At 36.5% G+C, this 23,857-nt stretch overlaps 1 protein-coding gene across 2 annotated transcripts in view; it reads right to left on the reverse strand.

The window, feature by feature from the left end:
- Positions 1 to 23,857, reverse strand: part of LOC129739856 (lateral signaling target protein 2 homolog) — a 224,989-nt gene that overhangs the window by 14,314 nt on the left and 186,818 nt on the right. The window lies entirely within an intron of this gene.

The following is a 23,857-nucleotide window of genomic DNA, read 5'->3' on the forward strand; positions in this document are numbered from 1 at the left end:
AATTGTCAAAATTGTCAAAATTGTCAAAATTGTCAAAACTGTCAAAATTGTCAAAATTGTCAAAATTGTCAAAATTGTCAAAAATGTCAAAATTGTCAAAATTGTCAAAATTGTCAAAATTGTCAAAATTGTCAAAATTGTCAAAATTGTCAAAATTGTCAAAATTGTCAAAATTGTCAAAATTGTCAAAATTGTCAAAATTGTCAAAATTGTCAAAATTGTCAAAATTGTCAAAATTGTCAAAATTGTCAAAATTGTCAAAATTGTCAAAACTGTCAAAATTGTCAAAATTGTCAAAATTGTCAAAATTGTCAAAATTGTCAAAATTGTCAAAATTATCAAAATTGTCAAAATGTCAAAATTGTCAAAATTGTCAAAATTGTCAAAATTGTCAAAATTGTCAAAATTGTCAAAATTTTCAAAATTGTCAAAATTGTCAAAATTGTCAAAATTGTCAAAATTGGCAAAATTGTCAAAATTGTCAAAATTGTCAAAATTGTCAAAATTGTCAAAATTGTCAAAATTGTCAAAATTGTCAAAATTGTCAAAATTGTCAAAATTGTCAAAATTGTCAAAATTGTCAAAATTGTCAAAATTGTCAAAATTGTCAAAATTGTCAAAATTGTCAAAATTGTCAAAATTGTCAAAATTGTCAAAATTGTCAAAATTGTCAAAATTGTCAAAATTGTCAAAATTGTCAAAATTGTCAAAATTGTCAAAATTGTCAAAATTGTCAAAATTGTCAAAATTGTCAAAATTGTCAAAATTGTCAAAATTGTCAAAATTGTCAAAATTGTCAAAATTGTCAAAATTGTCAAAATTGTCAAAATTGTCAAAATTGTCAAAATTGTCAAAATTGTCAAAATTGTCAAAATTGTCAAAATTGTCAAAATTGTCAAAATTGTCAAAATTGTCAAAATTGTCAAAACTGTCAAAATTGTCAAAATTGTCAAAATTGTCAAAATTGTCAAAATTGTCAAAATTGTCAAAATTGTCAAAATTGTCAAAATTATCAAAATTATCAAAATGTCAAAATTGTCAAAATTGTCAAAATTGTCAAAATTGTCAAAATTGTCAAAATTGTCAAAATTTTCAAAATTGTCAAAATTGTCAAAATTGTCAAAATTGTCAAAATTGGCAAAATTGTCAAAATTGTCAAAATTGTCAAAATTGTCAAAATTGTCAAAATTGTCAAAATTGTCAAAATTGTCAAAATTGTCAAAATTGTCAAAATTGTCAAAATTGTCAAAATTGTCAAAATTGACCTTGTATGCTTTGTTGATTATGTTTGATTGCTAAAAAAACATCCAACTTTAACTCATCTTCGAAAAACAAAGAATAAATGAGCCAGGTTCTTCCTGGATGTCTTCTGCTGCACAGAGAGCAAGTTGCCGTGGTAAGGAGAGGAGAAGGGGAGACCAATTTATGCCATGATGTCGTGGCCAAAGCCGACACTAATTATGCTAATTTTATTGGTCCAGCTAATCGGATTAATGGGCCCCCCAAAACGGAAAGTGCTGTGTGCTATAATCCGACTGATGAATGAAGTTGAAGGGCGTCCAAGAGGTGGACGTTTCGTTGAACTTCCTACAATTTGACCTGCTGCTTGCTGGTTCGGCACCCGGCAAAACAATGAGACGCATTGCGAAGATTGTAGGCGGCCATTTTGAGATATGCCTGTCTGTCTGCCTGCCCAACATCCCGGAAGCTGTGTTCAACTGTGTTTATTCAAGGGCGCTCAATTTTCGTCGAGTGCTCGCCCAGGATCCGAGTTTTGTTCAGGGGAAGGAAAAAGGCGACGTCGGAAATCAAGTGGCTTTGGTTAAGATAACGTTAATGAGTTTAGCTTTTGGCTATAATTGAGAGCTGGGTGGAATTGCTTTATAAGTAGAATTAATTAAGTGATACTGTCTGGTCGAGGTTTGGTGCTAGGGAAAAACATGGTTTATAAATTTCCATCAAAAGTGGCTCCATAGAGCGAAATTGAAACTTTCAACGGCACCTGTTATTCTAGCCACGTACCTAATCAATCAGTCGTTCGCCGGTATATCTAGTGTAGTCTGACGTCGGCTTTCCAGTTGATGACGACGATGATGAGCCAACATCAATCTGTATGCTCACCTACGCGAGGGATGAAGCGAAAAAACGGACCCATCTTCGACCCTCGGGCTTTGTTTCAGAATGTGACCGGAGAATTTCATGAATGATAAGTGTGTATCCCACACTTGCAAGAGGTCCGACTTATCGCTCCTGTCACTCCGTTTCACGGTCCTCGGAAATGTGTATGCTTCTGAAGCCATTCCATTGTTCGAGCTACATATGAAGGTGGTTTCGTGCTTCTAACCGTGTCGTCGGTCTCCCGGAAAAGCGCCCCATCAACCCGGGAGCAATGTATGTGAGTGTGTAGTGGGTGTAGGAGCAACCATTCAACTGGCACCAGTCAAATTCAAAACCGTGACATTTGGAACAGGCCATTGTGCACCGCAACTACTGCTAGAACAAACCGGTTGCCAAAATCTGGCGACTTCATGGGAAAACGTCCTTTGCTGCGGTAGATACTTCAGGAGTTCCGGAGAAAATCCTTGCCGTCCGCATTCATACATTTCATCGGGCATTGCAATGTGAGAACCAGACGTGTGGGCGCCGCGCCGCCGCTCCGGTTGGTTTGCCACAGACAAATAACTCGGCTGACAAAGTGTGAGTAGCTCGCGAGGGTGGGTGGGGTCACGGAATGCCATCACGGAAGTTGCATGTCGAGAAACAAACGGTTCCGATTTTACGCTGCTCAACCTCCGTAACCAGATGGATGAATGAATGCATGAATGATGTATGTTCGTAGCACTTTATGAAAGAGCAATTATTGATAAAAGTTTTTTTTATATGTACAATGTCAATTGATTTTCAAAACAGGGTGTGAAAGCTCACAAATTTGACTTTTTTCTTAGTTTTTTTTTTCGAACATTTTGGCTGCTAAAATCGACAACTCGCTGAACAAAAGCTGGTTCCAATAAAACGGGAGTGCTGTTCCTGCTTGTTGGCTGAATAAAAACCATTTTGAGCGCTTTTTCAGCGTTTAAAGAAGGTTCTGCATGCTATCATTTAAAAACTATTGATCAATGATGCCTTTTTTTGGAAGAGTTAACAGCAAATGTTGCCTTTAGTTTGCTGTTGATAGCTCGTTATGGTCTCAGTTTGCAACCGTTTTGGGCATCGAAATCTGCTTGGGAGTTGAGAACGAAAGTGGACACATCGATTGGTTGTTTCTCAATATGTCCATCTGAATGAATAAAAAGGGTTTTAAATCATGTCAACATCAAGAAAAGTTTTTTTAACCTTGATAACAGATTTTCGCATTTTTTTTATGGGTTTCTAGATAACCCGGTGTGCTCTGATACACCTTCCAAAAACATATGAAATTTGTAAAAATTATTTAAATTTTGATTTTTTGTGAGCATTATTTTCAGAGCCAGATTAAGCCATCGGGGGGCCCGGGGCAATTTTTCTCGGGGGGCCCCTATGATTTTTTTTTTCAAATGCTATCCTGAACATTTTAAACGAGTTAAAGAACTGGAGATGAGTTCAATATTCTCTCTTCAAATTGCCATGTTGTCTGTATAGAAGATTTCTACTATCTTCACATAAAAATTATTAATCAATCATGAGCAAACATTGCGTAAGAGTTAAGAAATTTCTCACAAATGCAAAAGCTTCCAAATGCATAATTTAATTCTCAATTTTTTTGTACACCAACTAAAATTCTCTGGTTTAGAATAGTGACCGGATAGATATTTGGAATATTTTTCATTTCATCATTGATCGTCTGGTTTGTACTTCATCGAGAAATTTTCACCTTATGACAATTGGAAAGTATCATGATGATGTTAAACATAGAATACAAATTCAAAAAAATAAACAAAATAACTAAATTCAAATTCCATAGAGACACAATTATAAGAGTTTAAGTATTCAAAGCTTTAAATACGGTTATTTTAAGAACCACAATTCATTGTCTTAAATCTAAATCATATTTTCACATCAAGTTTTGAGGAACGAAATATGGATTAAAATTTTAAAAATTGAGATTCAAAGTTACAATCAGAGCCAAATCAGAAATTGCACCAAATGTGTATTTCAGTTTTATACCTTTGAAACACAAACAAAACGGTTTCCTGGGATTTTTATGATTATGATTTTTTTCTCATCAGATAAAAAATTTTTATCAAATTGTTATTCTGAATGTGACAGAATTTATTCGACGCTCCCGAAGCCAAAAAGTCAGATGAGGAATCCAAATGAGTTGAGAACCTAAAACAAAGATCATGAGTTCTCAAAATTCAGAAAAAATCCCATGAAACTGAACTTCATTAACTGAAGTAACAACACAAGACTTGAAAATCTTAATGAACTGAATCTGGAAAAATTAATGATAATTTGAGAATGATCATTTGGAAAATTATATGCTGAATTCAGGTATTTACTTTAGTATATGGTAAAATTCTGGTTAAATCAGTTGAAAATGTTTAAATACGAATTCTAAACCTAAGACAAAAATTGGGATGGAAATTCAATAAGGAATCTCAGTACTGTCGATTGGTCGAAGCAACTACAGTTTTTTTTATAGATTTTATTTTCAAAAACTCAAAAGGGTATAGAATTTATCAACCAACGAAAATTTCAAAAATAATGATTAAAAAGTGAAAAGTTATAATAATACCCGGTATTTGGTATTAATACGGATACTGGTAAAATTTTGAAATGTTTATCATAAAGCTTCTCATTTCTCTCTTAGCACTGTGACCCAGTTTGACGAAATTAGCTGCTTTTATAGAGCAGTAACCATTACTTGGAAAGTAATAATAAACATTATAATTGTGCAAGACGTATGCATGTAATTAAAATGAGGAGATGTTTTTTTTTTTATTTTACCTGACTGAGATGTTTCGATAAAAAAGAATACTTGAGGTGTTTTTTCTCATATCCTCTTGATTTTTTTTCGAATTTGGTTTACATTATTTTTGTCCAGATTTTGAAATTCAATAACAAGATTTTGATGTTTTCAGTCCATAAAATGCGGAAGAACTTCTTCACTGCTTTCTCTAGGGGACCCCCTTAATTTATGCAAGAGAAAAACTATTCAAGATATTATTTCACGGGGGCCCCTTAAGTTGTTAAATTTCAAGTTTTTATTCCGATTTCCTTGTTTTGATTTCTTTTCATAGATTTATAGAAATTGAGGTAGTATGACTAAAGTAATGTTAATTTTTTCCCTCGGGGGGCCCCCCTGAGCCGGGGGGCCCGGGGCAATTGCCCCTTTTGCCCCCCCTTTAATCCGGCCTTGATTATTTTAAATCAATTTCAGCATAAATCAAAGGCAACCATTTTGCAGCTGGAGTTTCGAATTGCAATTCAAAGATAATTTCATTTCATCTAGTGAAACTTGATCTGTAAATTGATTTTTCAAGATCTGAAATTTTTACTGTGTCTTTATAAGTATCATGAGTTTTTTTTAATTATGCCAAAATGTATGTTTTATGGGTATGGGTTCTCCACCCCTTCGTTTCAAAAGTGGGAAAAAGTGATCAAAACCCAGGGACATGAAAAATGTTTTCATCTAAATTTCAGCAGATTTTAAAACCGTATCTTAGACTCTAAAAAAACTTTCATGGTTATTTTTATGAAACTTGCTATAAAATTTCGTTTCAGACGCATGATTGAAAAAAAAAATTCTACAACACAATTTTAATAAATACGGACAAAATTCGGACTTTTTTCAATGAAATCCTGTTAACGAGCCGGACCGGACTTTTTCCATTTTTTGTAGTAAATATGCGGATAAACCCGGATGAAACCGGTTAATTTTGCAAGCTTAGTTTATAACAATCATAGAAGCATATCGCGTACCCATACACCTTCCCGTATCAAATTTGATTCCATTCGCTTGATTAATTCTCAGGTAACATCAACAAAATTGTGCTGGGGCACTCACTGGGAGAACGGTGGTGACTCAAATAAAAATTGAACCACTTCTCGTGCTCTATTTAATACTTTTCAATGTGAAATTCAGCTCCATTTCTTAGATAAGAGCTCGAGTTGTGCCAAAAAAAAAAAAAATGTATGGAAGCCTCCCTCCCGTAATCATCAAACCATTTCTCGTATCACATGCAAGGTTGCCGGAACAAATTCTGTGTTTTACCAAAATAAATTCTGATATTCTGTGATTTCGCCCAGAAATTCTGTGATGGTTTTCTGTGATGGAAACAGCATAAATTTCTTTGAAAAGTTATGAAAAAATAGGTCTATTTTACATTTCTCTTAAGAAAAATCAATAAAGATTACCAAACAAAGTTAGAAATCCAAAATTTATGTTGACATAAAATTCATGGATTTGGAAATACTTACAAAACTTAAATAATCTGTGAAATCTGTGAATACTTCCAAAATTCGGTGTTCTGTGACACAGATTCTGTGGTGGAAATTTGGTCAAAATTCTGTAAAATTATAGGTTTTTCTGTGAATCAGGCAACCTTGATCACATGCTCTCCCATGCCAAATTTAGTTCCATTTGCTCGATTTGTTTTTCAGATATACTCAAAACTATATGGAAGCCCCCTTCTCCCTTTCCTGTTTCCTCATTGGAAAGAGAGATGAGACTCAAATACATTTATCGTACCCAAATACTCTCCCATGCCAACTTTGGTTCCATTTCCTCGATTAGTTCTCCATATATGCTAAAAATTGTATTTAATGTAGCCCACCTCCAAATATTCATTGAAACATTTTTCGTACGTTAATACCATCCCATGCCAAATTTGGTTCCATTTGCTTGATTAGTTTTTGAGTTATGTTAGAACTTGTATGTGCTCCTTCCCCTTCCTATATTCCTACTGGAAAAAGGGAGGGATCTCAAATAATCATAGAAATATTTGGGGTACCCAAATATCCTCCCATGTCAAGTTTGCTACCATTTGCTTGATCGATTCTCGAGCTCTGCCAACATTAGTCTTATGTTTGAAGGAGTCTCAAACCATAATAGGAACCTTCCCCGGTCTCCAATACCATCACCTGCCAAATTTCCCGAAAATCGGTTCAATAGTTTTCGAGTCTATAGGCAACAGACAGACAGACAGAAATCCATTTTTATAGATAGACTAGCTGATCCGATGTGCTTTGCTAACCCGTTAAAATTAAAATAATAAATATAAACTTGCTTTTAAATAAAATTTCAATATAATTCAAGAGCGAACTATTTTTATGACATTTGAGCTTCTAGATTGTCTTGAGTCTTTTGAACTGAAGATACTTCTTTTAAACTTAGAATAATATTTATAAGGAGAAATATAAAATATCAAAGTTTTGTAAAGGGATGAAATGATTTTCCTCTTTGTTCCTTTTAACTTCTTATTTGTTGGTAACTGAATAAGATCGTTTTTGAAAACTCATTAGTGTAATTCAAATGTTTGCCTCAGTTTAATTTCGAGTCTTTAATACAATAAATAAAGCTTTTAATTATTTTTTTAAAAATTAAATAAAGCCTTTTATTTAAAAAAAACGCCCCTTTCTGATCCGGGATGAGTATTTAAATACAGGCAAATTTGTACATAATAAAATAGTGTGAAAAACTTTGGTATTGTTGATGATATGTAAGTTACATTTGTTGAATATGAGAGTATTTATCCGTGAAAATGGGAAGCGAGTATCGATACAATATATTATCCAATTTTGTCAAAACTTTTTAATCATTTCATTAAATTATCTCGTTGTGACAAAATTTGACATAAATTTTAACATGAATCCTTCAAAGATTGTTAATTTTTTTTAAATTTTTTGTTGATTTTGTATGGGAACCCCCTTTTTTAAGATTTTATAAAGTATTATAGAAACCATTCCTGGTCTTGAAATCTTCTACACACCAAATCTCACGTGGATCGGTTCTGTAGATTCCGAAAATCGTTCAAATTGTGTAATATTTATATTAATTTTGTATGGAAGCCCCCTCCCCCTTAATTTAAGTCGAAGCGGTTTGAAAGTAGTTTACAGAACAATAAATCAACTCATTATGTCAACATTCTTATGTTCATCAATTTTTAACAAAAATTCTTCAAGGACTGTTAAAATTTTGTAAAATTTTTGATTATTTTGTATGGGAGCCCCCCCCACCTTTTTGGGCTCGAATTAAAATTTCACGTTGATCGGTTCAGTAGTTTCCGAATATTTTTCGAAGTGTGTTGAATTTTTGGTTATTTTGTATAGGAAAAGGTTCACATTCAGAATGCTGAATTCTCACAAAATCAGTTTTTATAGGTAGCAAACATGCTGTTCTCCTGTGAATGGGTTCAAACATCAGCATCGCCTCAATACACATGCTTTGGCTCGAGGGTTCATATATTTTGCTGAGCCATCAAAGCTAAAAGCAAAACCATGACAAAAGCGGTATGAGCTGCAACAGCTTCTCTACTCAATCGCTTGAGCGAGAGCTTTTTAATCCCTGCTCCTAATCCATTATTAAAATTCTTATATTTGTCTTACTCTCTGGAGCCACACGGGTATGTTTTTTTTTCTTAAAGTTTGATATCTTCCAAATTTTTGATAAAATTTGAAAAATTTTGCATTACCAACGAAAGTTAAACGATTTTTTCATGAAAAAATGTGAATGCATTGGGAAGACCCGACCCGATGAATGTGTAAATTCCCAGGATGCTCTCGGTACCGAGAAAAGAAGCTCACGTGACCACACAAAAAGTGCGTAGGTAACTACCGGTTGTTTTGTATGAATACAGCACCGATTATTGGATCTAGCTAAAAATAGCTCCCCATTTACCAAAAATTCAGGGCGTCTCGTACCTTTGAAGCTACGCAGCGGGATCAATTGCATTTTCCAAAAGCTACCTCAGTATGTAGGTATGTATCAGCCTAGCAAATCGCCATCTGCCGAAACGGTCTACAGTTTCTCTTGCCTTTTTTTTGCTTTCTCGTTGACTTTCTCTTGAAGCGATCTGAAGCAATGAAAGCTCCAGCAGCATCATGGTTCCGGATCGTTTTCGTTACACCGCAAGTAGGTACGGAAGCTCGTCGCAATATAAAATTGGGAACGAGAGCATCCAATAAATCTGCCGACAAACCGAACGTTTTGCGTGGGCGATGAAATTAAACGAGCTTAATAAAAATCTTCCCACCGCATCCCACCGCGCTTTTGTCACTGTGCTCCCCATTTTATTCCGGCTTAGCCATTTTGTTCCAACCGGTTTCCCAAATCTACTTTGTATACTAACCGACTTCTTCCTTTTCCGGGCAAAAGGATAGAGTCTGCGTCAGGGATGTTTATTTTGAGCTTCCATTTACGGACGGACCGGTTTTATTTGGGTACCGAAAAGAGATTAAATCTGGTATCGGTAGTTGTTCTCGGGTTGAAACTGGTGAACAAAACAATGAAAAAAAAGAAAGAACGAACATGCATAGACGTTCTCTGTTGGTGATTACGTGCGTGGGTTTCTTCGGAAAAATGATGATTGAGCACACACTCGGGGGCGTTCATAAATCAAAAAGTCCTGTTGAAAGATTGAAGAAAATTCTAAATTGATCATTTAAAAATTTCCAAACCATCATAAAATACTAGAAAATTTGTAAAACTTCCTAAAAAATCACGAAATAAATCGAAACATCTTGAATCCGTTTTATTTGTAAAAATGATTTAAAATTTCTTAGAGATCAACGCTTAATTTTGCAAGTTGATCTATCACTAATTATTTTGAACTTTTGAAATTTTAAACTAGTGATAAACAAAGAATCGATCCATTCTGCGGCATCCATTATATGCCTCAAGGTTACCGAAAAAAGTTCTGTGGTTTTGCGAAAAAAATCTGACTTTCTGTGAATCAACCCAGATATTCTGTGATAGTTTTCTGTGATGGGAATAGCATTAATTTCATTAAAAAATCATTGAAAATTAGATTTTTTTTACAGTTTACTTAAGAAAAATCAATTAAAATTAACTATCTTATCATGTTTTTCCAAAACAAAGTAAAAAAATCCTAAATATATGTTGTCACAAAAAATATTAGTTTTGAAAAAAATTCATATTTTAGAAAATCTTTGAAATCTGTGAAGATTTTCAAAATTCTGTGTTTTGTGATACAGATTCTGTGATAAATAATGTCTCAAATTCTGTGAAATTATAGTTTTTTCTGTGATTTCGGCAATCTTGATACTAGGTGAGGCAAATATAAATTTGCTGCAGCATTTTTTCTACTTTTCGACAAAAAATTGAGCAGTTTTTGAAAAGAGTTGGAATTGTTTAAGATAAAAAATCATGCTGGAACCAGACAAAATCAGCAAAACTATTGTTTTATGTGTTAGGCATGCTCAGCTTGATGAAATTTGCAAACCTGATCAATGAAAAACTTTCCTAAAGATTTAATGTTTTTAAATTTATCATTAAAAAAAAATTGTTACTCATTCACTGATTGGTGATTTAATCAGACCAATTTGTCATTTGAGCGATTTTTTGAAAATTGTTTACTGTTTTCCAGTCCTGACCTTGATATTTCTCTGGCTTCCACAGCCTTACGAATATGAATAGATAAACTTACAACTTTTACAATAGCAATCGCTAGTACAACTGACTCCCGAATGATCTAGTTATCGATATTGTCATCTGGCTTATTTGGGAATACATGTGCCCAGCGAGCTTATCGAATACCTCTACCAAGTAAGCTTATCGTATATCCCCCTTTTGCCCTACGACTTTATACAACCAGTTGCAGTGCTGGGACTACTCACAAGCACTGGCCCTGTTCTTCTCCCCCTTTATAGGAAGAAACAACAAAAATTATCTTGCATAGATTGCCAATGTGGAGTCTCAGAACGGCCCATTTAAGGTTATTTTCTAAACTGAAGCACAACTCACAATTTCGATAACTAGATATTTCGGAAGTCAGTTGTCCTAGCGATGGCTATAAGAGTTATTAAGCAAACACTAGCGACACCATGCCCTCCATAGAAAAGTTTAGATTAGTTAGGAAGCTGTCGTGGAGCTTATGGAAACGTCAAACATTTACCTGGCATCGCGGATCGCAAATGTTGTGGGCTTGATTATTTATATACTTGAGGCTGTGGAAGCCAGAGGCATATCTAGGATGCCCCATATTCAACGATCATATATGTAAGAAAGTGGCTAAAAATCCTGTTTAATTTTTTTCGATTGAAATTTTTTGCCTTTAAAATCACGGACGCTATAATCAGTCCAGGGACCGCTTCTCAAACCGCGTCCCACAGCTCATTAAAATTCACTAATGATTCCGGAAAGATCAATATAGGGATGCTCCTCAACTGAAACACAAACAAACTGTAACGATTAAGATGAGGAAAAAACCCATGCAGCAGAGATTAGACTGCAGCCTTCAGAAATGGGGAAAATGGCGTACATCGCACGGGTAAGGGATCAAAACACTTTGTTTGTTTGTTTGTTGTTGTTAATATTGTTTGTTTTTTCTGTGATAGGATGCTCCCGACTTTGACTAATGACTTACATAGCTTGTACTTTAGCATTTTGCGGCTGCCAAGATGGATGCTTTCGAATCCGGGAGCAAGGCGAAACGATGAACAAGATATGTAGGTAAAAGTTTTTTTCAGGAGCCTCTTCTCCCCTTCTCTGTATCGAAACTTTGTTGGAGTTGTGCTGGATGATTGCTTCTTATGGTTGATTGCCCGACTAACGGGGCTAATTACTGTGCTTGGAAATCAAATTAGGATGGATTTTGTTTCGGATTTCAAAATCCGTTAAACAGACAGGGAAAACTTAGCAATCACAAAACAAAATATAATCAGTGTCGTGATTTTATGACCCTTAAGAATTTCAATTCAGAGATTATCTCAGACACGTCTGTCGCTCACAAGACTCGATAAATGCCTGATTTTGTTTTGTTTATTTTGTCTTGTGTTGTCAAAATAACAAACGTTGCTATAAAATGTTTTGTAATTTTATTTATCTTCAGTGTTGCCGAATACAACTATTGTTGTATTTTAAGTAAATTGGATTTTTTTTTCTACATATCCTTCACTTCATCTCTACATTCCTTCTCACTTCTATTCTAAATTGAAACTTTTTACTTACCGTTTTTTGTTTTTTTTTAGCAAGATTTAATTTACTAAATCTTTACTCTACATTTCATTTTGAGCAAAAGCTGTTGATTATTTTTTCAAAATATCCTTCCTCTTTATTGTACAATCCATTCTTAGCACATACTTTTCAAATCTATAAAATGTTATTTATTTTCTGCGTTTTTTTCTCCAAAATAGAAACTTTCATTTACCGATTTTTGTTGTTCTCTAAAACAAAATTTTATTTTTCAAATATTCTTCATCTCAAATTCTTCATTCCATTTTAATCAAAGGCTTATCCAATCTGTGTTTATCCTGTTGCTCTGTCTTTGTTTACCAGAGCCGAAACCATCTGAAAATATTTCTAGCATCCTATCAATCTGCGCTTTTCCTATCGCTCTGTCTTTGTTAACTGGTACCGGAACAATCCGAAAACACTCTTGGCAACAAACCTTCCCAATCTGTCCTTTTCAGTCGCTCTGTCTTTTTTACCAGAGCGGGATAAATCTAAAACACTCATAGCAGCAACCTTCCCAACCAAATGACCCAATCCACGCATACAATCAGCGGCAGCAGCGTTGAAAATCTACGCTTCCTAAGCCAATTCCGTCTTTATCCACCGGTAGGCCAAATGAAAACAAACAATCAGCAGCAGCAAAAGTCTTATAAATCTGCGCTTCCTAAGCCTATTTCATCTTTATCCACCGGAAGGCCGAATAAAAACAAGCAATCAGCGGCAGCAGCCTGAAAAATCTGCGCTTCCTAAACCAGTTCATCTTTTTCCACCGGAAAGCCAAATCAAAACAAACTATCAGCACCAGCAGCCTTGAAACTTCTGCGCTTCATAAGCTAATCTCGTCTTTTCTACTGGAAGGCCAAATCAAAATAAACACTCAGCAGCAACAGCCTTGAAATTTTCGCTTCCTGAGCCAATCCATCTCTTTCCACCGAAGCACCAAATCATAACAAACAATCAGCAGCAGAAGCCTGAAAATTCTGTGCTTCCTAAACCAGTTTATCTTTTTCCGGCTAAATGCCAAATCAAAACAATCAGCAGCAGAAGTCCTGAAAATCCGCGCTTCCTAAGCCAATTCCGTTTTTTTCCCACCGGAAGGCCAAATTAAAACAAACAATCAGCATCAGCAGCCTTAAAATCTGCGCTCACTTTGCCAATTTGTCTTTTTATCGGAGGCCGGATCAGAAAAATATTTTCGTAGCAGCAGTTTTAACAATCTGCGTTCCCTGCACCAATTCGTCTTTCTGCCGGAGGCTGAAACAGAAATATTTTTTCGTAGCAGAAGCCTTCAAAATTTGCGCTCTCTGTACCAATCCGTTTTTCTACCGGAAGCCAAATCAGAAACAAAGTTTTCATAGCAGCAGCCTTCACAATCTATGCTCTTTGAGCTTTTTCTACCGACTGCGTCATTGTCGTGATTTTACGATTCTTACGAATTTCAATTCAGAGTTTCACTCAAACACGTCTGTCGCTCACAAGAATAGATCAATGACTGACTTTGTTTTGTTTGATTTGTCTAGTGTTGCCGAAATAACTAACGTTGCCATAGAAGTTTATTTTATTTTATTTACCACCTTCAGTGTTGCCGAATACAACTATTAGTTGATTTTAATAAATTGCATTTATTTTATTAGAGATCATACATGCTTTTTTAATTTGTTTTCGCAATCACTCGCAAATTCATAAAAAAAATTAAACCAATAGCGATTAGCATTGAAATTAACCCTCTACAACCCAAATTTTGTTTTGCTGAAAATTTCACAGAAGCTTAGTTTTATGATTAAATACACACTTTTGTTCTTCAAAAAACTTCATAGATGAGAAAATATTTTTGATTTTTTTTTCAAAAATTTCATAAACACAGGGGCTTAGAAACTTGGCTTTCAGAATTTTCGGTAGTAGTTTTCTCACGCTTCAAGCCATTTCCCTTTGCTATATTTTTGTGTTGCGTTTTGTTAAAACTTATATATAACATCAACTATTCGATACGGTTTTATGGGTTGGGCACTAGATGGTTAATTAATGAGCTACTTACTATAAAAACAAATTGAGGTCTTCATAGATGTAATAAATTAAATTTTCTCAACAAGCGTTTTTTGCTTATCCCTCGAACATGTGTCACGTGTCTCATCTCGAGGCTATGTTGATATGATCGTCATCATCATCATTGTATAAACCATTGGGTGCCCAACATATCATTATTCCCTTTCATATCGTACGACTCCTCAAAGGATCTTCTAATCCTATTTAGCAGCTTGTTTCAATGTGATGGTGATGCTGTACGTATTACCATTATTATGGCGATCAGACCAGCATTTCTCGTGGCACGTCTTAAGCTAGCAGGAGGAAGGCTCATCGCCATATGCATCCCACTCGTCCTTCGATATATCCATAGCCGTCGCTAATAGATTCCGCCTTGAAGTGAACACATCTCCTTACAGGGAACCACAGGGTACGAAGCGATACCCCATAAAGAATGACGGAGATATTTCGTTGTCGTCACTTTCACGGTCTTGTTTGGTTTGTTGTTGGAGCTTCCCCATTCCCTGTGCTTCCGGTCGCTACCAAACGCCGCCATCATCATCATCATCATCATTTTCCTGTGCTGCTCTTTCTATATCTCTATTACACTACTCCACATTCACGTTCACAATACACAGTGAGATGGTCTTTTATTAGCTCTTTATTACTTGATTAATGCCTCTGCTTTTTCGTCACCAATGTTGTCGGTCGGTTTCATTTCGATAGTACCTACGTCGTCTTGCTTCCATAGCACTTTTCTCGAGACAACAGACTGGCTGATTATGCAATATGCTACATACACATGTGTCCCCTTTTGTGTTTGAGGGACACATAAATCCATATACATTAGGGTGTCCCAAAATTGCATAACTTCTGGGAATCTGGGGGCTCACCCTCCAAATGGTAGATTAGGATGTGCCGAACAAACTTTTGTATGGGGCCGACTAAAAAAAATCATGTTTAGAGGTTCCGCAAGCGCGATCTTTAAAAAAAGTCCACTTTCAAAAGATTTGATTTTAAATAAATTCTGGGTCCAAAAATTTCCATAAAATTTATATATTTTATATTTTTCAAATTTTGTTTGAGTTAAAAACTACACGTAAAAAATACTAAATGAACCAAATTTGTATCAAAATGTAAAACTAGCAAGCTATTTTCAAGAGAAAAAAATTTTTTGGTCCAAAAATTTCGAATTCAACTGACCAAAATGTGTACCAAGCGTAGAATATTTTTGATACCAATGCCATCAAAAGATGCGGATTTTTGTGCACTTAAACTTTGCTGAACAAAACATGTGGTTTGTATCAACGTGTGAACAGCTATTCACGATTTAATGCTTAACAAAAATAACAATTTAGGATATTTTTTAATTAATTTATCAAATTTGTCTTAATAAATACCTACTTTAAAATCAAAATACTTGCAAAAAAAGACTTTGATGGTTTAAAGGAGTCATCAGAAGGCCATATGCCGAATTTGAGCAGAATCGGACAACAGGAAGGGGTTGCACTGAATCTAAAGTGTGAAAGGGATTCTGAGACATAGTGTTCTAAAGAAGCATAAAAAACTGGTTTTTCATCATGCATTTTTGTCTTTACCAATCGATTGCTTGATTATGAAGGTTTTATTAAAATTTCAATTAAGACTAACATTTCACCTGAAGACTGCAACTCGATTGGACTTAAAACAAAAAAGTTATGGCTGTTCCAAGATTGTATTTTTGTGGCAAATTGTCGTTTAACACACAATGAGTACTTTTTACTCATTGAGTTTTACAGGACAATTTGTAACCGAAATACAATCTTTGGACAGCCATAACTTTTTTGTTTTAAGTCCAATCGAGTTGCAGTCTTCAGGTGAAATGTTAGTCTTAATTGAAATTTTAATAAAACCTTCGTAATCAAGCAATCGATTGATAAAGACAAAAATGCATGATGAAAAACCAGTTTTTTATGCTTCTTTAGAACACTATGTCTCAGAATCCCTTTCACACTTTAGATTCAGTGCAACCCCTTCCTGTTGTCCGATTCTGCTCAAATTCGGCATATGGCCTTCTGATGACTCCTTTAAACCATCAAAGTCTTTTTTGCAAGTATTTTGATTTTAAAGTAGGTATTTATTAAGACAAATTTGATAAATTAAATAAAAAATATTCTAAATTGTTATTTTTGTTAAGCATTAAATCGTGAATAGCTGTTCACACGTTGATACAAACCACATGTTTTGTTCAGCAAAGTTTAAGTGCACAAAAATCCGCATCTTTTGATGGCATTGGTATCAAAAATATTCTACGCTTGGTACACATTTTGGTCAGTTGAATTCAAAATTATTGGACCAAAAAAATTTTTTTTCTTGAAAATAGCTTGCTAGTTTTACATTTTGATACACAGCTGGTTCATTTAGTATTTTTTACGTGTAGTTTTTAACTCAAACAAAATTTGAAAAATATAAAATATACAAATTTTATGAAAATTTTTGGACCCAGAATTTATTTAAAATCAAATCTTTTGAAAGTGGACTTTTTTTAAAGATCGCGCTTGCGGAACCTCTAAACATGATTTTTTTTTAGTCGGCCCCATACAAAAGTTTGTTCGGCACATCCTTATCTACCATTTGGAGGGTGAGCCCCCAGATTCCCAGAAGTTATGCAATTTTGGGACACCCTAATATACATACACCGCAACCTCAAATGATGTGCCGGAAACGGGTCGACTTAAAGGCTCATCCCCGTCATCAGACTCACACTAACGGGACACCCATCCACAGATCGACGGCAGCATTTTGTGTCCTTCCACTACTGGCATGAATCCAACCGACGATGAAAGGATACAACGTTTCACATTTTTCTTCGTTGATTGATTCGTTGTCGTTTTGTGTTTTTTTTTTTTTGTTAAACGATTTTTACTTTACCTTGGAAATACTTGACAACCAAAATGATCTGAGTTACAAGTTATGATGAACTCATTTACAAATCATAAAATGCTTTGTTCAGTAAATGAAGCCGTGGTCTCAACGGCCGTTTAGGTCCCCAATTAAGACCAATAACCGCAATTATTGTGGGTTCCTAATCATAGCAACAAATTGGTGGTCGATTTTGCCTCAGTACTTAATATGGCTTGTGCTACTTTTTTGAACGGTACTGTATTGAACGGACTTCATCAACGGAATTGTGTAAAAAAGCCTTAAAAATCCGACGTTAGATTTGGTTTTCATGGAAGACTCAATCTTGAACAGCCCAGTTATTGAAGCAAGTGATGCCGTTATACCAATTGACGTATACCATCCTCCGCTTGAGTTCATCCTTTCATTTCCGAGTCCGGTCACCTTTGTAGAGGCTTTCGACCCATCTGCGCGTGACTTCCGTAGTGCTAATTTCGATCTCATGAACCTTTTTCTATCTTAAGTGGATTGGACAAACCTCCAAAGATGTACTCTAGTCTAGATGAAGCCGTGAAATCATTCTGCGCAATTATGGAGGATGTTTTTGAGAAATCTGTGCTCATGGCTCGACCTCCACTCAGACCTCCCTGGACTAGTTCTTGTTTAAAACGATTGAAACAGCTGCTTTATTAAAATGAAACTTATCGATGCTACAGAGTGCGGTAACTGGTGTGGCATAACTTTGATCTGTACAACCCTCAAAGTACTCTACAAAGTGATCCTGAACAGGATCCAGGAGAAAATCGACGCTACACTCCGACGGCAACAAGCTGGATTCCGAACCGGACGATCATGTGTGGACCACATCACAACGCTACGAATAATACTGGAACAAATCAACGAACTCCAGGACTCTCTTCTGCTGGTGTTCGTTGATTTCGAAAAAGCATTCGACCGACTGAACCACGAAAACATCTGGGCTGCTCTTAGACGACGAGGGGTCCCAGAGAAACTAGTCCATCTCATCGAAGCACAGTACGAGGCATTTTCGTGCAAGGTCTTGCACGACGGTGTCTTGTCCGAGCCAATCCCGGTAACTGCTGGAGTGAGACAAGGATGTATTCTATCACCGCTACTTTTTCTAATCGTAATGGATGAGATTCTGATTGGATCGATTGACTGTGCACCGAACCGAGGATTGCCGTGGAATCCTTCAGCAATTGAGCAACTGAACGACCTTGACCTGGCAGACGATATTGTTTTGCTCGCCCAAACACAACAAGACATGCAGAGCAAAATCGACGACCTCACCGAAAGCTCCAAGGCAGCAGGTCTCAAAATCAATGTCGGAAAGACCAAGTCGATGGAAATCATCAACACAGAAAATCGTTCCAATTTCGTGGTGTCTGGACAACAGGTTGAGACAGTAGAGTGCTTCCAGTATCTTGATAGCCAGTTTACGCCTGATGCCCGATTTGCGTTTGCGAGTCTCCGAAACATCTGGCGCTCACGCCAGATCTCTACAAACTAAAATCCGAATCTTCAACTCAAACGTTAAATCCGTATTGCTGTACGGGTGTGAAACTTGGTGCACATATGCGGTGACGACGCGAAAACTGCAAGTCTTTGTGAATCGCTGCTTGCGGAACATCATCCGCGCTTGGTGGCCTGGCAACTGGATCTCAAACGTTGAACTTCATCGCCGGTGTCATCAAAAGGCGCTAGAAATCGAGATTCGGGAACGTAAGTGGAGATGGATCGGGCACACGCTGCGAAGAGATGAAAACGAGATTTGCAGAGAGGCGCTTGACTGGAATCCAGATGGGCATCGAAGAAGAGGCAGGCCCAGAAGCTCGTGGCGGCGTAGTCTTGCCGCTGAAATCAGCACAGTTGACGAGAACCTTAGCTACCGGATCGCCAGCAGTGGAGATCTTTTATCTAAGCCCTATGCGTCGGTCAATCGGCGCCGGACCCTTAGGTAGGTAGGTATCGATGCTACCAGACAATATCGAATCTACAATCAATTATGCTATCGCAGTTATGTGAATCGTACTCAAAGTGAACTTCGTCAGAACCCGAAAAAGTTTTGATAGTTCGTGAATATTTAACAAACGGAAAGAATTCGGTCTACCTGCGGAGGTACATTAAGATGACAATATCAGTTTCTTGCCACCTGGAAAAGATCCTTCATGAGCCCAATGACATCGCTAGCTGCCTGCTCGAAGGTCTTAGAGGGAATTGTCAACGATGTTGTGTTTTCGGACAATCAACACGGATTTTTACCGAAACGTTTGGTTTCGTCAAACCTGGCAGTGTTCACATCATTCTACATATCTAATTTGGATCGTGGCAAACAAGTCGACGCAATTTACACGGACATCACTGCGGCATTTGACTCAGTGAATCATTTAGTTTCACTTTAAAAGTTAAAACGCATGGGATTATCTGAGAGATTATGAGCCTGGATCAGAAGCTACTTAACCAATCGTCGTCCTGCTGTTAAAATCGGATCCTCTGAATCTCCAGGTTTCATCCCGATTTCAGGGGTACCACAAGGAAGTAATTTTGGCCCTTTATTGTTCACCCTGTTCTGTAATTATATTAACATGCTGCTTGTTGGATGCGGAGTACTCATGTACGCCGAAGATTTGATTTTTTTTTATCGTTAACAGTTTGGCAGATTGTCAGATATAACAGCGATTCCTCGATACGGGTGTAAATTGGTGTGCTGTCAACTTACTGGCCTTAAGCGTTTCTAATGCCATATTCGTTTTCATTCTGGTGGTGCACCGGTAGTGCACCAAGTGCTGTCAAAGCGTTTTTTTTATATGAAGATGACAGCAGTTGGTGCACAACCATCTTTCCACCAGATGAAAACGAATATGGCATAAGTACTGTAGCATAACATTTGGACGCAAGAAACTTCCATTTTTGTACGACTACAATATCCAGGGCGAATTTCTTCACGTAGCTAACAGCGCTCGAGTGCGGTCGATTTTTTCTGCTGTCGGGTGGAGCCGCCGCGTCGCCGGTTAAAAATTGAGGGGTTGTGTTTCTCTGGATAAAAGAAAATATTTATGGAGCGCATTCCAATTAAAAGATTGTGCAATACTTTTCTTAATCGAAAATGGAATGATTGAGAAAATATTCCAAAACAGTGTGCTCGAATAGGGAATTTAATTTTATCAAAATGGCGGTGTCGTGGGCAAACTTCTCGGTTTATGATGCGAAGCTGAATTGATGCACAACTTACAAGTGAAGAAAAATGGTGATTCAAATCATCAAACAGGGCATAGTGCTGGGAGTGCTTTTATGAGATGATGATAGATGAGTTGCTTTGGCTGTTCTGTCATTGGGTGATTGGTTTTGTGGTGTTTTCGGATTTGAATGAAGAAATGCGAGAAATGTAATGCGGGGTTAAAAATAAAATTTGGAAGAAAAATTTTCGATTCGCCACCCGCACTCACATCATTGAAGTCCCGCCCGGCAGCTAGCGTCACTGATTGGATGAGAAGCAACATTTCTGGAGAGCGCGGATAAAAACCCGGTGAGGATATTCCATGTTGTTATCATACTATCTCTTTCCATATTTCTTTAATATTACCAGTTTTGCATCTCACTCACCCATTCATAAATATGTCAGATGTATCATCAGCAGTCATCATAATAATCATTCATAATGAAATTTTCCCTAGATGAGAGCGAAGAGCATATGAAAGCCAGCGAGCGACGTTTGATAAACTGATCTCACTTCTCACTCTCTCACGATTTCAGCTGGCCGTGGCCGTCGCTGTAAAATGGTAATGTTGCATATGTTTTCCGCGAAAATGAATATCTTTCTGATTAATTGCTACATGGAATTTGGCAATATCTTCTACCTAAACCTCTGAGTGGAGTGCAGAGGTTTACTAGAAGTTGGTCGGGTTTGCGTAGGCGCATACAGAGCTTTGTTCAATGATGTGATCGCAATATTTACTTGAGCTGAACAACAATTGAAAGCATTGGCATAATTTTATTGAGATTGTGCTTTCTTCGAGATTCTAAGATTTTTTTTCATTTCTTTTAAATAATTCAAATTATTTTTACTGTAATGCCGCAAAATACGATTCAACATTTTGAGTTTTCAATTTATTACTAAACTTTTGTCACTTATATATTATTTGTTTAAACAGGAACCTAATAACACTTCTTTTCAGGTATAAGGTAATTGTTTTTTAATATATTATTTTGAATTTTAATAATTTATACATTTGCATATTGGGGACTGGGAACCAGAGGGAATGCATCTGGGGATAACCCGTAGAGATTATTGCAAGCGGAGTGGTAGCCAACCATTGCAGGTTTCTGAGGGTTGGATGCCTTCCCTCGACGAACCATCGGCCGTGGAAGCCCTCGGGCCAACCACACAGACATAGGCAGGACCTTGCTACCGATGGGGGAACCATACATACATACATACATACTACAATATCCAGGGCGAATTTCTTCATCATGTTGATCAAAAAAAGGACCTTGGCGTTGTTTCGGATAGTCATATGACATTTAAGCGTCACTACTGTGCTACACTTGAAAAGGTTAACCTAATAAAGAATTTACAGATCTTGTTTGCCTACGAGCACTGTATTGCTGCCTCCATTCAATATTAGAATCTGCAAATATAACGTGGTGGCCATTTGAAGCTACATGGTTAGCGCGTTTTGAAGCGGTTCAACGGAAATTCGTTCGTTTTGCTCTGCGTGATTTACCGTGGGATAATCCTCGAAATCTGCACACCTTATGCACAACGTTGCGCTTTGCTTGGCCTTCACACGCTGATCGCGGATCGCCATTTCATCGGTCAATCACTATTTGTGGCAAAAATTATCAGAAACGAAATCGACAGTTCTTGGATACTCTCCCGCTGTAATAGCATTTATGCCCCAGAACGAGTTCTGCGAAATCGTGACAGGATTTCACTGGAATCGAGAAATACACGCTGTGGCAGCAACGACCAAAAATCAGCTTCTTACGCCATTATGCTCTCTTTGACTATAATGTTTCAACTGCAGCATTTAAACGCTTGATCGAATCTAACATAAGTAACCGGTTAAGAAACAACTCATTAAGTAGAAAACTCTGAATGGACGTTTAGGTAGACCTAGATAATGTATGAGCAATAAAAAAATATGTTTTCAAATTCAACATCAGAACGTTTAACATTTCGTGACTTTGGCTAAGTGTATATTAAGCTTGCAGATTGCCCGGTTTTTCCGAGTTTGCCTGGATATTCAATACGAAATTTGGGGAAAAAAAATTCACGCCAAATAAATCCAAAATAAAACAAATTGTTTCGTAAAAATGTTTTATTCATGCCACCAAAAGGAAATTTTTTAGCAAGTTTTATAAAAACAATCATGAAAGGTGTTTTGGAAACCTAAAATGCGATGTAAAATCTGCTGATGAGTTTTGATGAACAAAATTTTTTTTAAGTTTTTTTTCTTGATTTCTGTTGAGTTTTTACTGGGATTTGACCAAATTGGCCTGGATTTTCGGTTGACCATTTCTAATCCAAACGCTTGGATTTTGACAGATTTTTAGATAAAATAGCCTGGATTTGTCCAGCCCGGATACGAGCTGAAAAAGTTGTGGCAACCTTACTGTATATGACATATCAAAAACAGAATAAATGTATGCATTTTTCCATAACCTTCCATACTTTCAAGTTCAAAGTACAAACAAGTTAGATAGGAATAAGTCATAATAAGCAATTTAACCATTTTAAGTTAGTTCACTTGGTGAAATGCTAATTTTGAAAAGTCTACGGAGTTTTATTCACACTGAGGTTTTAAATACCATCAATTCAGCCACAGATCATGGCACAAAGGTAACGTGTTCATTCATCTTTCATCTGGAAGGCTAAAGTTCAATTCTTCAAGCATCCAAATTTTTTAAGTTTAATTTTCATTAAGAGTAGAGGCAATATTAAAATACTAATTTTAGGAATGTTATAATTTAAATTTAATTATAAAATGAATGCTTTATTTGTCTAGAAATACTTTTTTTTTTAAATTGTGGTCTCGTTTCAATGCTGAACAGTCTTCTACCGAGTTTCGACCATGGTGAATTTGAATCTAGTATGGTGGTCGCACATGCCAAATCGCACGTTCAGCCATATTGAAATAAGTTTTGACAGCTAGCTGAAGTGTTTACGAAAAAGGGGGTCCAGGGATGCCAAGTGTTTGAGATACAAAATCAAAGAAAAAAAATCTATGTATGTCTGTACATGTCCTAGACCAAAGATCAAAAGATTTAAAATCTAATTGGGTTTTAGTTTATTTCCTTAATTACAATATACTTCGCCCTTTTCAGATGCTCCAAAATAGCTGTGATCAACCGTGATAATAGGAAGGATCTTTTAAGGGTGCACCAAACAACCATATTCCTAAACCGGATGTTGCTTGTCCGATCGATGGCATCAAGGTCAGACTAAGAGTGTTCACCACCGAAGCGGCAGCCGTGGCTACATCATGCACTACGACACTGCCACCGGTTCCCTCGTTCAAAAGGGGCAAAAACTTCATCTGGTTTTCCCAAATGATACCCATCAGATCCGATACTCGATTGGATCTTCTGGAGCAGCTGTTTCATCTCGATGAAGATCAGATGTTCCAGCAGGAAGGCCAGCCGCTTCTCGGACGTAAAATGTCATACCTCGCCATGTTTCCGTCAGAGTCAATGGCTTTCTGCTGCTTTCAGACAGCTCTTGAAAGAAAATAGTGTTGAATAAGCATAAATCTGTTATAAGTAATGGATAAATAATGTTACTCACTGATACCGACAAAATTTGCACCGTCGTCTATTGGT

Source organism: Uranotaenia lowii, chromosome 1 (assembly GCF_029784155.1).
Source record: "Uranotaenia lowii strain MFRU-FL chromosome 1, ASM2978415v1, whole genome shotgun sequence".
Taxonomy (NCBI): domain Eukaryota; kingdom Metazoa; phylum Arthropoda; class Insecta; order Diptera; family Culicidae; genus Uranotaenia; species Uranotaenia lowii.